General features: G+C 42.9%; 1 protein-coding gene across 1 annotated transcript in view; it reads right to left on the reverse strand.

Annotated features, from left to right (window-relative positions):
* raraa (retinoic acid receptor, alpha a) overlaps positions 1-14,973 on the reverse strand; it is a 139,420-nt gene that overhangs the window by 107,955 nt on the left and 16,492 nt on the right. Inside the window, exon 2 of the mRNA XM_085465865.1 lies at positions 13,044-13,093. The gene's annotated coding sequence lies outside the window, so the exon portion shown is untranslated. The remainder of the gene's footprint in view (positions 1-13,043; positions 13,094-14,973) is intronic.

Below are 14,973 nucleotides of genomic sequence, written 5' to 3' on the forward strand. Positions count from 1 at the left end.
AGATTCATGAAGTAGGTCATTTGCTAATAGTTAAAAAAAAAAAAAAAAAAGGGGGGGGGGCAGTGTATAGTTTTAAGAGAAAAAAAGAGAAAAAGGAAAGAAGGCATGTGGTGGACCTGCTGCTAGCAGTCCCTTAGCTGTGAGTGTGAACCTGCAGATTAATAAATGTTGCCTGTGATCTCGGCCCAGGGAGGCAGATGAACAACAATCGAGAAAGACATCAAACGGTCGACTAACACTGAAACAACACTTGACAAAAAAAAAAAAAAAAAGAAAAAACAGAAAGCCCGCCGGTCTCTGAAAAACATTCACCCGACTAGATGTAGGATGGAGAGGAGGAGAGAGAAACTGAGACGCAGAAGAAAGAGCATAAACAATGAAACATTTATCAAAGCGAGCAGCGGAGCATCTTCTGCACGGCAGGGGCAGCCTGCTAATGCAGGTGGCTTTGCTGTTTTTGGTATCCTGAGATGACATTGGCAGGAGGTGGTGAGCAGTTATGCCTCAGGTTTGACAAAAACCTTAAAAAACAACCCTCTTTTTTTTCTAAATTTTGAACTATACTTTGTGCATGTCCTCTGGTCTCCTGAAGGAAAGCACATTTTTACTCTTTGTGGCTTTCTCTCTGTTTATTATCAAATTCTTTTCATTCATGCTCTGAATGTTTTCCCTGTTGTTCACTGCTCTTTATAAATGTGCTTGGCATCGCTTGCATCTTCAAACTCCTGCACAAGATAAATAAAAGAGCAGGCAATGGAGGGGGGGAAAAAATCCAGACCTATTTGTCATGTTGGAAAGGCCCTTGAGAACACTTTCAATCTTTCCATCAATAGTCGGCGTGTAGGCCTGTATGTGCCATCATTAAAAAGTAGATGCTTCTCTGTTTATTTATCATACGGACGCATGGCTGACAGCTTCCTGTAAACAAGTCATATGTTTATATGTGTGCACGAGTGTGTACGTACAGTCACTGTAGCTTTCTCTCTGTCCTTTATCTGCAAAAAATGGATGGCTGCTGCTCACTAATGTGTGTGTGTGTGTGTGTTGGGGGGGGGGATGGAGTTGGCCAGAGTGCTTTCTGATAATGACTGCTACAGAGCTCATCACTGTGTACCAGGGGAAAATGCTATTTCCTCACTGACCGGTGGTTAAAGAACTCAAATCACTTCAATGGGAACAAATGAGGTGGTGTTTGATGCTTAACAGCCTCAGAGATAAACGTACAAATGGCGAATGAATCATTCGCCTGATGTAACAGAACTGTCGATGGATCGCTCAGGTAGTGAGAAATAAGGAATGGCTTTTTCCCTTTAATGCTTTGGACACTTTTGCCACTTGCTGGCCTTGCTTTTTAGCAGGTGTGGCAAGAATCAACTGAACATTACGCGCAGCATAAAGAAGCTACCATATGTCTCAGGAACATCACTAGTTTAGACTACCGTGTTTAATGGTTAAAAGCTGAAAACGAACATGTAAACTGCATATTTTTTAAAGCAAAAAGAAAGTGTTGTTCATTGACTGTCCATCATCAACTGAAGTCACTCCATTCTCAGAAAAGGTCAAACTAAACAGCTCTTGGATAAAAAACAGGATGTTGTCAGGCTGTCAGTCAACGCTTCAAACATGTAGGAAGAAATTATATCCGGGTGATTATCAAAAGCAATGTAATAACAATATCCCCTGTTGCTAGGCATCAATCCTTTAATACAAAGAAATGTGCAAAGTGTGTATTTAAATATAGCCACAGAAAAGGAAATGGTTACAATGAGACATTTTGAGGATTCTTCAGCAGGTGAGCGTCTTTGCATGCTTGTGTGTATCTAGGCTGATGGGTCTACAGAGAAAGACAAATGGCTACAGCAGGGGGCCGTGCTTGACATTTAGGTTTCATGTGGTAATGGACGTTGACCTGCTGGGGTCAGGCCTGCCAGCAAGGCAGCACAGAGGCCCATTCCTGCATCCCTGTAACTAGATACTAGCAAAACAGTGGTGGACACACACACACACACACACACACATATATATATATAATCATTCACTCAGTAGAGGAAGAGGACATCCCAGAAGGTTGGACCACATAGGTGGGATGTCATTAGACAGAAGAGACAGATGTGTTTGGTATGTGGTTTTAAGTCTCAGGAGCAGCATGTGCCGACCAAATAGAAAGGTGACGTGTAGGTGTGTGTGTGTATTTATTTTGTATACATTTCCTATTTTCTATATCTGTATAATGCACGTCTGTTTCGCCTGCTAAAGCAAAAAGCAGCTTCTCTATCGTTCCAGCAAGGCACAGCAGTGGTAGCTGCTGTTGTTAGGAGAATGCCCTGTGTTCACCCACAACTCGGCAACAGGAGGCTACTTTATATACTGTTTGTGACAGCTTTGTGGTAATAATGGAGCCCAGGCCCCCGCTAGTACAAGTGGCATGCTCAGTCAAGTGAGACTTTGCCTAAGAGAACACACATACACACAACAGGCAGCCTCCTTCATGCCTAATGAGACCACTGGGAGAGTGGAGAGCAGGAGGCAGGGAGAGTGAAATGAGTAGAGGGAAGAGAGTGAGGATGGGAAATAAAGGGTGAGCGAGGGAAGAGGAGTGGAACAACAATGGCAAGAAGGGAGTGAGAAAAAGAGACAGAGAGAGTGAGAGCAACCAACTGATTTTCCAGGTTCTGGATCATAGAAAGGAGAAGAAGGGAAGAGGTGATGACCTGGATTGCTGCCAAAGAAGAAAGAGGAAGATGGAGGGGGAGAGCAAGGGGCGTGAGGAAAAAAGAGGAACGAGGGTGTGAGAGAGAAAAGAGATCGGGGGGAGGGGGAGTTGAGGTGAACCTCTAGCGGCGGGTGGTTATGCAATGTACACAACGCAGGAGTGCAGGGGGAGATCAAAGACATGGGGTGCATACATAACCAAATTTAACACCATAGTGCAGCAAGTGATGATGAGCAGGAAGGGGGGGGGCGAAAAACTCACTAAAATATAAAAAGAACAGGCACTCCCTGGGGATAGAGCTAGGGAGAAAGAGTACATTTGGTACAGGGTACACATTGTCTTAGTACAGTAACAGAAAAGGTAATGACAGAGGGAAAAAATCCAAAAAGATGGGAGGGGGGAAAAGAAAAGAAAAATAAAAACAAACAAAACAAAAAAAAAAAAAAAACCCCAAAAAAACCCACATACACACACACGGCCGTGCTTCCCTAACTTTGCCTCTAGCACTACAGCATCATCTGCTCATCCGGGCAGGTGCACATTGCAGGGTGTGTGTGGCTGTGTTGGGGAAGGGTGTAAGTGAGTAAATAACCTGCAGTCCAAAATGGGAAACGGCTTGAATGTCCAGTGACAAGAAATCTGGACAGACAGCCACAGCTGAGCCTTTTGGTTTTGCTTCCAGAGAAAGCAGAGGATAAATTACTAACAGACGCTCAGTCTAATAAAGTGAAGATGGGCCACTTGGCTTCAGATTCCCTACAACAGGTGAACGCGCTGATTCGAACCCCTCAGCAGGTTTCAGTCTCAACAGATGGCATTTTACCTGGACCACTTTAATAAACTCTGCTTTATTTCTGTAAAAAAAAAAAAAAAAAAAAAAAATGGATGTGGGGTGGCTTTTAGGTCGCCACTCATGAATTTAGTTGACTTTGCAGTTTCTTTTTATCAGGAAAAAATCTTAAGCTTCTAAGTATGGATGAACAGAGTTTCAATTCACCTAGTTTAAAAGTTTAAAAATACATTTCTACTGCAGGACTGCCAGAGACACCCACGAAAGTGAAGTCACTTTCTTGTGGAAAAGGAACACGCTGCCTCAGTCCCTGTGTTTATTGTGAAAAGTCCAAAATGGATTTTCTCATCAGCCTTCTGAAAACACGCCAGTTTATTTATTTATCATGTTCTCCACTTCCCATACCATACAAGCCTCCAACGGGATGTAAATATTGCATTTGCCAACTGCCCCAACATGCTCATCTCATCTGTGACAAAATCTTCTGGTTCTATAGAACAAATCTGCTTGAACAGCCTGTCACCACTTCCAGCGGTCCACATGCCACGGCTAATCCCTCTGAGACCCACAGGAAGGCTTTGGGATCATTCTGTATGAGAGCTGGAAAAGACAGGAAGCTGGCATGCGTACATCGTCTGGGTGAAAAGCAGTGGAGGAGGGCTACACGCTCATTGGGAGAGCTTCACCTTTCCTCTACATAAGGTATACACAGTTTGACAAAGAGCTGCTGGTGTTGCTGTTGGATAGCGACCTTGCTGACCAGCTAAGCTATTCTTACATGTGTTTGACGCATAGCCAACGGTTATTAAACCTTTGCTTTTTTCCAACATACTGCTGGTTGGTGACATTTAGAGAAAACAAGGGGGAATTTCCACAAGTTCAAATCTGATTATTCTATTAATGCTTAAATTGTGAGTCAGCTGAATCACTGTGCCCAATATCAGCCCGTGGCCAATTTATAATAAGGCTTGTTGATTAATACAAATTTATTTTCAATTATGTTTTGGTTTCCAGTCATTATGAATGCAGACTCTCGCCAAGACAGGATGATAACTTACCACAGTTCTTCGATTGGTTTCTGAGTAAAACCTCCCTGCCTTTTTGGAGCACATGCTGTTCTGTGCAATTCTCAGAAGCAAAGCAGAATTCAGCATCAACACAACCTATAGAGCCACAAAAGCCATAATAGCCGCAAATACAACTAAATATATATATATATATATATATATATATATATATATGAAGATTAAAGAAACAATAGCGCGGAATGCTTTGTCTTTATTGGCTTACAGTGTATAAAAAGGGTCTGAATATAAATGGAGTAGAATTGCTCAGTGTGTCAGTACCATATAGTATAACTGAACACATAAGAGTTATTAGCCAATATACCTACTAGGTAATAATTCCAGTGAAAACATGTTTAACTTTGGCAGCAGGCGCAGCCAATTAGACCATACCAATGCGGCACAAACACCGAGTGTCAGGCCCTGCCATTACGAAGACAACTAACGATAAAAACCTCAGCGCAGTCACAGGGATAATATGCTCAGTTATCATTCAATAAGGCAATTCTCATCTATAAGACTGTCACGGGCACAGCACTCATTCCCGAGGAACCTGCAGGCAAGAAACAATACTCAGGTGTTGAAATGACTCTTTGCTACATTAAGATCAGTAAATACGTGCACTTTCCCACCAGGGGAGGTAGACCTTAGCAGGATAAGTATATACTTTAATGAACACACACAGAGGCCAGCGTAGTGCGACTAAATCTTAGTTACCGACAGGCAGTGTAAAAGGCAACACCCAGAACATGTCCGCCCGGGACTGTATATATTAAACACAACTCCTTCATCTCGATAAATCTGGAGTGTGCAGGAAAGGCCTACATCACTGTATACAATACATCAGTGAGTGCTGTCGTTAAAGTCTTCGGTCCCTCCTATTCTCTCGCTCACTCCTCGGGGGTTTCCAGTGGCTGTCCGGAGCACACGTGTTTTGGTTTACCTAGAGCGAAGCCCTATCTGAGGCCATGCTGAGAGCAGACTATGGGCTTTGTCTGTGGCACCATTAATCAACTGTCCTTTAACAAAAACAGAAGACCAGATGAGAGACAAAGGGAAGAGACGTGGGGGGTTGGCTCTTATTTAGGTAGAAAAAAGGCAGAGAGGGTTAAAAAACAAGGGAGAGAGGAGAGAGAGAGAAAAAGGTGTGTGTGTGTGTGTGTGTGTGTGTGTGTGTGTGTGTGTGTGTGTGTGTGTGGTGGGGGGGGAGTGCTTGACCCAGATCCAGGACTTCAATCAATCAAGTAGCAACAATAACAAGCAAAGTTTTCATGTGGCTTGACTGATTAATCAGGGTTTTCTTAAAAAAAGAAAGAAAGAAAAACATGCGAGTCATTTTTATCTCTTTCTTTTTTCAAGACTGCAGAGTTACTAAGCGCGTCTTTTTATGCCGGCTGCTTAGGTCTTCATGCTGCAAGGTTTTGGACATGGAGCCCTGAATCGTTCACGATTTAATGACAGCGAGGCCTTCACTCCATGCTACAGCAGAGCGATTTTACTGAAGGTCTCCAGCCACATTAACAGAGCCCAGGAAAGCTTGACAGAAAGACTGGACGGACACTCACAGCCCTACGCACTCCAGACATATGAAGGCAGGGCTTCTTTTCTAGTAAACAAACACGCACTGTTTTACACACATGCACACACAGTATAGACGCACAGTGTGTCACGGCAACAGGCTGTGTAGCAGCCCTCTGAGACCCTGCGAGGTGCCGATCGATGTGGATTGAGTGCAAACAAGGAGGCATTGGGATCGATAAAGGGCCGTTACAGAGATGTGCCTAGTGGGACATAAGAGAGTGCAACGGGGGAGAAGATACATCTGAGGGTCTTGATGCTGTCTTTTTCACCTCATCGGTGTGAGAATGTACTTACTCCCCGTGAGTACTGGGACATACGCACACACAACAGAAGAGCTTTACATACTATACATGTGCATGCACACCCAAACTATTCCAAGAGACCTTTTCTTAATCTCCAAGTTTCACTGTTCTCATATAGTCTTCCTGTGAGGGAGGAGGGGGAACTTTAACTCACTTTTGGTGCCATCTTCTCCATTTCCTCCACATTCCTTTAAACAGTCTCTCCCTGTGCAGTGCACTGTCACCAGTTCAGCCTGCACAGTGCTCTGTCAGTGGAACAGCTTGATCCTAAGACTTTCTGTCAGCCCCTCCTCGTCCTCCACTCCCCCCCCTCCTCCCCCCAGCTCTGCTGTTTGCAGAGAGCACTGACTGTTCTATTCTCGCACATGAATGCGCGCGAGCAATAGGGGAAAACGACAGCATTGTTACTTCCACAAAATATGTGGCAGTGACATAATCGCCGACACTTCCTGTTTTTACATGTTCTTAAGAAGTCCACAATGATTTTGCATAAAGGTTTACTCTACCAGTCATTTCAGCTGTGCAACTGGCCCACCGCAATTGCACGCAGGTGAAATTACTCGTGGAAAGGGTTGATATGCATGCAGTACAAATTAAAAAGAAAAAAAAATTAATGCTTAAGCCATTATTGCCACTCACTGAGCTGAAAATAACCACTGTGACCACAACTTTATACTCCCAAATAGTTTTAGATATAAGGTCTTTCCTGGCTCAGAGGGGCCCATCGGTGTTTGCTATGTACAGCTGAATGAGTGTGCATCTACATTTTTTTTTTTTTTTTTTTTTTTTTTAAACTACACACTTGATTGTGACTTTTACTAAACAGATTTCACATAAGTCCTACAAATACACTACTGACTATGAACCATCAATGAGGTGACAACAAGAAACTTGGTAATTTTGCTTGTAAATACAGGTGAAACAGAGCAGCAGAGCAGCCAACACTGTGAGTCAGTGCTGATTTCAATCAGACAGCTTCTTTGTTATAAAATCAGGACTGAAGAGAAGTAGTCTGAAAAAGGGTCTAAAAATATAAAGGCTGCTTTACATTAGCTTCAGTGGGCGACCTTTCATATCAGTCATTTTACAACAAAAACAGGAAGGTATTGGAATGAAAACAGCTTTGTTTTCAGTTCAGCTGCATTACAATAATGTTCTGTGAGCACAAACAGATGTGACTTCAGCTGTGACCTGTCAACCACATGTCATAGTCACACCTGACTTTCCCCTTCGATCGTCCCACCTTGTTGCATTTATTCTAGCGTCTGGATGAATACTTTGAAAAAATGCACACAATACTGACCAATATGTCCCGCTAATCAACATTTAAAACAAATACATAATGCAGTAATCAATGTCAATTGACTGGGTTCTATCATGTGTTAGTCTAAAGGTCTAATTAAAACATTACAAAAGAAACTAAGGTCATCATTCATCATTATAAAATCTTGTGCAATTGAGCTTGTCCTCTCAGAGCTTGGTGCTGAAAGAAAAAAAAAAAAAAAAAATCACAGTTTTAACTTTGTACATGTGAGCTGCTGTTTATGAGCATTGCTGCTCATTGGTGTTTATGAGTAGAATAAATAATTATCTTTCACTCTCACTTGTCAGGCACAGAGTCACAAAAAATTTAAAAAAAGCTCAGCCCTGGAAGTGGTTGGCACGCAAGCAAGACGCAGACAGACCGCAGACTGAGAGGTGTGCTTCCCTATATCAGTGAGACACTTCAAGCTAGCATGTCAACTTAATCACAATAGTTTCTTTTTGCTGACATCAAACTTGAGCAATGCAACTCTGAATTTTTCTAGACATAACCAGCCAGACTTAAGAGGTGAAAACACAAATGTCAGAGACAGACAATCAGCAGTCTTTAGCCTTACAGTTCCACAGCAACTCTACATGAAGTCCGACTGTGCCGATCTGTGACAACAGTGCACATTAATGGAGCATTTCCAGTAGTGAGATTGTGGCTGGAGCTACACCTGAGAAAAGACAACTTGGATAGTGTCCCAACTTGATTCTGCAGACACTGCCCCAAGATTATGTGAGAAAAGCTCTGGAGAGAACATAAGATTACCTCTTAGAATTCACTCTTTGTGTTTTGTTTTGTTTCTTTTCTTTTCATGACCAGAATGATAGTCTCGCTTAATCATCTCATTAAAGTTGTAAACGCTGACACATGTTTCAACATGAGGGAAAAGCCCGACTGTCCAGCTACGTACACACTCGCCTAGATATGCAGGGGAAATGTGATTTTCTTTTTGTGCCTGTGTGTGTGAAAGAGAGATCGACAGGAAAGAACTAGAGAATCTGTTTTTAAAAAACAAACAAACCTGCAAACAAAAACCCTTTGTACTAGTGTTAAGGATACAGCCATCTAGTATATCCCATGCAGAATACATTGAACATATTTCATTTAATGCCCACCCCAAGACAGACAGAAAATCCAGCCTGTTGAAGTACTTTAGTGTGCCACTATTCCACATTATTACAGGTGCTAATCACATGTGAGAGCACACAGACGAGCTGCTGAAGCAGATGACTGAAACCACCGAGGCATTTAATCCTCCTAGTGAGAACTGAAGGAGGCGAAGGGTCTTCTCCTCCTACTCGCCTGCTCCAGGAGCACCGCCCTTAAATGACGGTTGAAAATAGTGCATTTGGATGATGTTATGGAGAAGGACTATTAAAAGTCAGGCAAATGCCTTTACCAGTACTTCTGAAACTGCGCTGAGGTGCCATGTCGGCTCCTGCAAGTCTTGTCCAAAAACCTCCTCTGTGGTTGATCAAAAAGAATACTCAAGTGTACACACACACACACACACACACACAGTTTCTGGCCTCAGCCAGAAGTCCCTGTTGGTTTGGAAGGCCACAGCGGGCTATAACAACTACAGCCTGGCCAGCCTGTTACTAGTGGCCCCTCTGTTTCAGCAATCTGGGTTCTCTTTGCCTTTGGACAGGGACCAGGTCAGGCTGCACAATACACTACTGTGTTTGAAGAGGGTGAGTGAAAAAGAAAGAGAAAACTGCAGACATCTGAGTTTTTTTCTGCACACAAATGCATAAATACAACATGTGCAACACAATGCATTTTTTGGTTGTGCAACTGTTTGGGTATACGTTATGACCACTTTAGCCATCGTGTCCCCTCTCTCTTTCATTCCAGATTGCAACAACTGCATTCGCTTCGATCTCCCCCAACCGCCATCACTGCCATCATTACATCATCCTTGCTTTGGCTTTTTGCTCACTCAGCACAAATTCGGGGACCCCTGGCTACAGTTCCCCTCCCCTAAGCATGAAAGGTGTTTTTTTGGATCTGTCAGGGGTTTGTGCAGGAGGAGTAACACACACCGCTGTCAGTCTAGAACAACACAATGAAAACAGACTGCAAATACAGAGTGGCCCTGTGCCCTATGATGGAAAGCCAGCAGCACCTGTCCCTTTAAGATCTATTTCTCACAGCTTGTGGGTTCTGAGCTGAGCATGCTAGCCTGAGCTGGGTTGCGCTTTGCTGTGCATGTATGGTAATGGGGGGGGGGGGGACCGCGCCGCCCAGCCTGCCAGCCCACCACAGGGAATTTGTTTATGTTTCCTTGCTGCCAAGTTCCTGTCAGGAGGCGCCCCAAAGAGGAACTGCAGACTACTCAGTACTGTTAGCTACGCCCTCTCGCATAGAATGACTGGGGGTTTCTGCATCCAGTATCGAGTAGTGATTTGTAGCAATACTCAAATCCAGGGAGGTCTCTTCATCAATTTTAGCGCTCACACACACTTCAAACACTCCATCTGTTGTTCCAAAAGCAGCTCTGAGAGCAACAAACTTCATAAAACATGTTCTAACAAAAGGCTTAATTTATGAGCCCCAAACAGATTAACACCAATTTTCGCAAAACACAGTGCATAAAATAGCACAAAGCATAGTTTCATTAAAGCAACACTTTATGAGTGGCACTTTGTTAGGCTCGTGGATAATGGGTATTGTAAAAACTGAGCACCACCACATAAAAACATAGTAAACAGGATTGGTAAACTCGTGGGCATTAATCCAAGCACTTGTGGGAAAAAGAGCTAAAACGAAATTACTCTCCCACTAATGAAAAAGAGCACTGCGACTTCCAACGACGCATGCACATTTTCCCAAATCATTACAAAAATATGATGTACCGCTTCCAGTGAATCAATAACTGCAACACTTTAGCACATTAATACAGAGCTTTAGAGTGACATAGCCAACGCACGAGCAGCCTAATTTGACCGGCGCGGTCAGCAAGTGTTGGAAACTTTCATTTAAGCACGGCAGATCTCACCAAGTTTGTTTCTGGATAAAAAGGAATGAGCTATTTTTTGTCTCTGTATCATACATGTGTAATGTCCACTGTGTGGTAGGTGACGCAGTGTGTTCCCATGAGCAGGTGATGAAAGGAGTAGTGAGACAAGGCACCAAAACTAGATGTGGGACCCACGATGGTGCGACACAGGAAGAGTTAGGGCGGGGCGGGGGGGTACAAAAGATGGAAGTATGGATGGAAAGATGTAGGCTGAGATTGAGAGCAGAGGGTGAAAGTAAAAGAAATTTTTAAAACAACAACAAAAAACCCCAGGAAGCCATTTACGTTAGCCTGGATGGCCACGTGCTGGCATGTTTCACTAACTTTTGACTGTGCAGCCAGAAGCTGGCATCTGCATTTGTTTGAATGGGATTAACGCTGTGAAATTTCTCAAATTTGTCACTGTGGTTGGAGTATTGAGCATCACTTCTGCTATTTTGTCCTTGGTGAGGAAGTAACATGCCACGCAATGTCTTGCTAGTCAAACGCCTTACAGTAAATGAGCTTGGCAGCACAACACATTAACTGAGCTCGAAGTAGTTTAGCCGACGATTTAGATCGGTTATTCGATAGTGAAAAATTGGAACAGCAACATAATCGCACCAAAACTTATAGCCAGATTTACCACAATGACAGGAGAGAAATTACCATTAGAGCCACTGGAGTCAGCAGTTCACTCCATGAAGTTTCATCAACAAGAAAAAAAAGAAGATACAGAAAGTGTTATAGCCTGGCAGGTAAACACAGATCCAACTGTGTCCAGCCTCTGAGTGAGACTAAGAAGAACCATTACATGTAAATAACAGTGTATAGCTATGCACTTCAACTTCCCTTAAGTTTCCATGTATGGAGTAAAAAAAAAGAAAAAAAGGGAACAACACTGTGAAAAATACAGGACTCCTACTCTAGACGGAGGGAGAGGCAGCGGGCTCGGCAACCACCACCGACCTACCGCACAGAGTGTGAATCATTAAAGGCATGTGTTCCACATCAACTGCCGGGGCCTCTTCTCAACCCACTTATGAGACTGGATCTAAATTATGAAGGGAGGGAGGGCAGCAGAGGGGGAAGGGGAGGGGAGCTTCAGTATAGTTTTACATTGAGATGAAAACCCCAGTCCAAAATGGCTGCAACTATCCTCTGCCAAGTCACAGAGTAATGGCTTAACTGTGTGATTTCCACAAAATGTGATGAAGTTAACATGATGAAGGCAATAAACAAAAAACTGAACAGCTTCAATTTGTACCTTTTTTGTGTCTACCTTACAAAAGCTAAAAACACAACACACGGACGTCTTCTGTGGGTGTGCGTCTGTCCACAAAGCATATCTCTGTTGTGTGGGTATGCCATGACGGAAGTGATCTGCAGAGAGAGTCTGCATTTTTCTGGGTATTGGCTGGTATACTGGTACACACAGCATTCAGTTTGCTTTTGCTCAGAGGCTGGTATGAGGGCAGGTGCATGTCTGAGAGGAAGAGATTACCTTTCTCCCAAGGCCAGGAAGAGCCGGTTTAAAAACAGGACAGAATGGGACAAGACGGGACAGGACAGAGGAGTAAAACAAGTCTGTACAAACAGGACAAAACCAGACTGAGGAGGACAAACTGCGATCTTTGATTGGCTGAAAGATCGCAGTATTGCTGTTTTCATCGTAGTGAAAATTCTTTCACTACGATGAAAAGAATTTGTCAAAACAGTATGAAATGACAGAAGGGATAAGAATAAACTAATAGCAGTATTCATTTAGCTGCCAGTCTAATACAAAGAACCAAAATGAATCTATATTCACACAGCAATGGTCTGTGCACTTCAAGCCAATATAGCGAATGATGAACGGCTGTTTGTGTTTGGTCTTTGTCACTTTAATATGACAGGGCAAATCTCCCCGCTGCCAACTCCAGCTCTGATGCAACAGTGCTCATCCTAATGCTAGCAGCACGCAGGGCACAAGACACAGCACCCCCTCCAAACAGACGCACAGTGTGTGTGTGAGTCTGTGCAAGGGTGTGTGAAAATGATTGGAAAGACTTTAAAAAGTCAGCTGTCCACAAGCTTGAACTTTACCCAGCCAGCGAAATGCAGACCATGTGTCATGGGAAAAACAAATGACAACAGAGTCGACCTCTCCACGACATTAATATGGCAAAGAGCAACGCTTATATAGAGACATGCGTGCGAAAAAAATTGGTACACACAAAGTGTTAAATGTGGAAAACCAAAATTACCCGGAGTCAAAAGCAGTGACAAATTCGGGCTTACCCCAAAAACGTCAATCTCGCCGTCCTTGAATCGATTGTGGCTCCTAAGCTCTGAGAGAGAGAAAAAAAAAAAAAAAAAAAAAACAGAGAGAGAGAGAGATTTGAAATCGAGAGCTTTGTGGTCCTTTATCCACGTGCTGCAGACTCAGTGACTCCCTGGCTTTCTGGCGCAGAGCTGCTTTACTACATGAAAACTCTTACACACTTTTTCCCCCCTCTCGTTCTCCCTATGATCTCCCCACCCTTTTCCAATAGATTGTACTTTCTCACTTGCCGCATTTGTACCCCAGACATCATGTGAAAAGTGGAGTAAAACAGTGCTTTTGTGGTGTGTGAATTACCTAGGGCCTAGGCAGGCACAGTAGTGCTTATGGCCACAACTCAATTACAGCAATGTGAATCAGGTGGCGGCCTAGAAATCCCCTCAGCCTGATGCACAAATAGGGACACAGAGGCGCCTTCATTGCCAAGACAGAGACAAATCTGAAGTGGCGGGTCATCTTTTCATAGTAGAGCAGCTTAGCCGATGCTGTGCAGATGAATGGCTGCTACAGACAACGATCTAATGACTCTGGTTTTCAGCAAGTGTATGAATGCTTCCATTTTGTTTATGCAAACTGCTCAAATATTACAAGTGTTTACTAACAGGTCTAGTTACAGATCTACATTGAAAGAGTCACATGGTACTTAGGCTATCTGATAAATGGCACCTTTGTACTGGAGAAAGCATGGAAAACGCTTTGTGGTATTGTTTTCAAACCAAAAACAACTAGCTGGAAATTACAGAATGGCGGTTAGTAAATGTTAAAAGGCACTTTCGTGGATGCAACGTGAATGCCAAACTACACAATCACGGTCAATCATATTTGAATAGAAAATTGGCTCACGTCAAAAGCAGTGAGCTTATCCTCTCTCTTTCTGAAGGGGGGGGGGGGGGGGGGGGTAGCAAATCCGGCTCCAATAAAATGTAGAACTGTGGACCAGGACAGGGTTTTCCAAAAGCAAGAGAAACCAATGACATTTAAAACTGTGGTCTGTTTGGGTATATTTCACTTCACTTGTCACAGTGAGAAAGCAAGTTCCTTACACTTAGTTAACAGCAAGCTGTGGCACAACAGAGCTTTTCTGACAGCCAGGCTAATAGTCGCTCTTTAGAAGGGTCAAGATACTGCTGGAGGAAAAAACTAAAGAAAACAGGGAAACACCATCCCTTGAGGAAGAAGTGGCCTTTTATTGGCAGCAAATGAATTTTGCAGTAATTTGTTATCACAAGCTACCAGGGACAGTGAAACAACAGAGCTTTAAATATAGCATTTTTAAAATTTATTTATTTATTTTTTTACACAAATAAAGATTTGGGGTTATTATAAAGAATGGCTTCATTTGCATACAACTCAATTACAAATGGCTCTCAGAGACACCTTAATTTGGGGTTAATCAGGAAGCAAATTTACAAACTAACATCAAATGCTTGTCTACAATTTCTATGGTCAAAGAAATATTGCTCACATCCTTTTACTACACGCTCACCTTCCTCCTGCATGTGCACATGTCAAAGATGTGGCAAAGTGAAAGGACTACGAGCATTTCGAAGCCAGCTTCATTTTTAGATGTTTTTTCCTATGAACTTGTCTTTACCTTAGACTTTTTAGTTTTAACCAAATAATGTTTTAGCAGTGTAAAAAGCAGTTAGCGAGCACAAAGGTGACATAACACAACAGATAAAGGCTCAACACTTACACTATTGATTGCTATCTTGTTTGTAGGCTGATATGACTACGCAGATATCACCCAAGTGTGATAAATCTGTACATCCCTACATGCAATACTTACACTTTCCAGAACTACAGGATATGGACACATATATCAAAATATGTTATTCATTTTGAGGTGGATTGTGAATAACAAAAAAGTAGTTTCATTACCCATTC

Source organism: Copadichromis virginalis, linkage group LG8 (genome assembly GCF_057382275.1).
Source record: "Copadichromis virginalis isolate Kocher_CV1m ecotype Utaka linkage group LG8, C_Virginalis_male_GT1.1, whole genome shotgun sequence".
Classification (NCBI taxonomy): Eukaryota; Metazoa; Chordata; class Actinopteri; order Cichliformes; family Cichlidae; genus Copadichromis; species Copadichromis virginalis.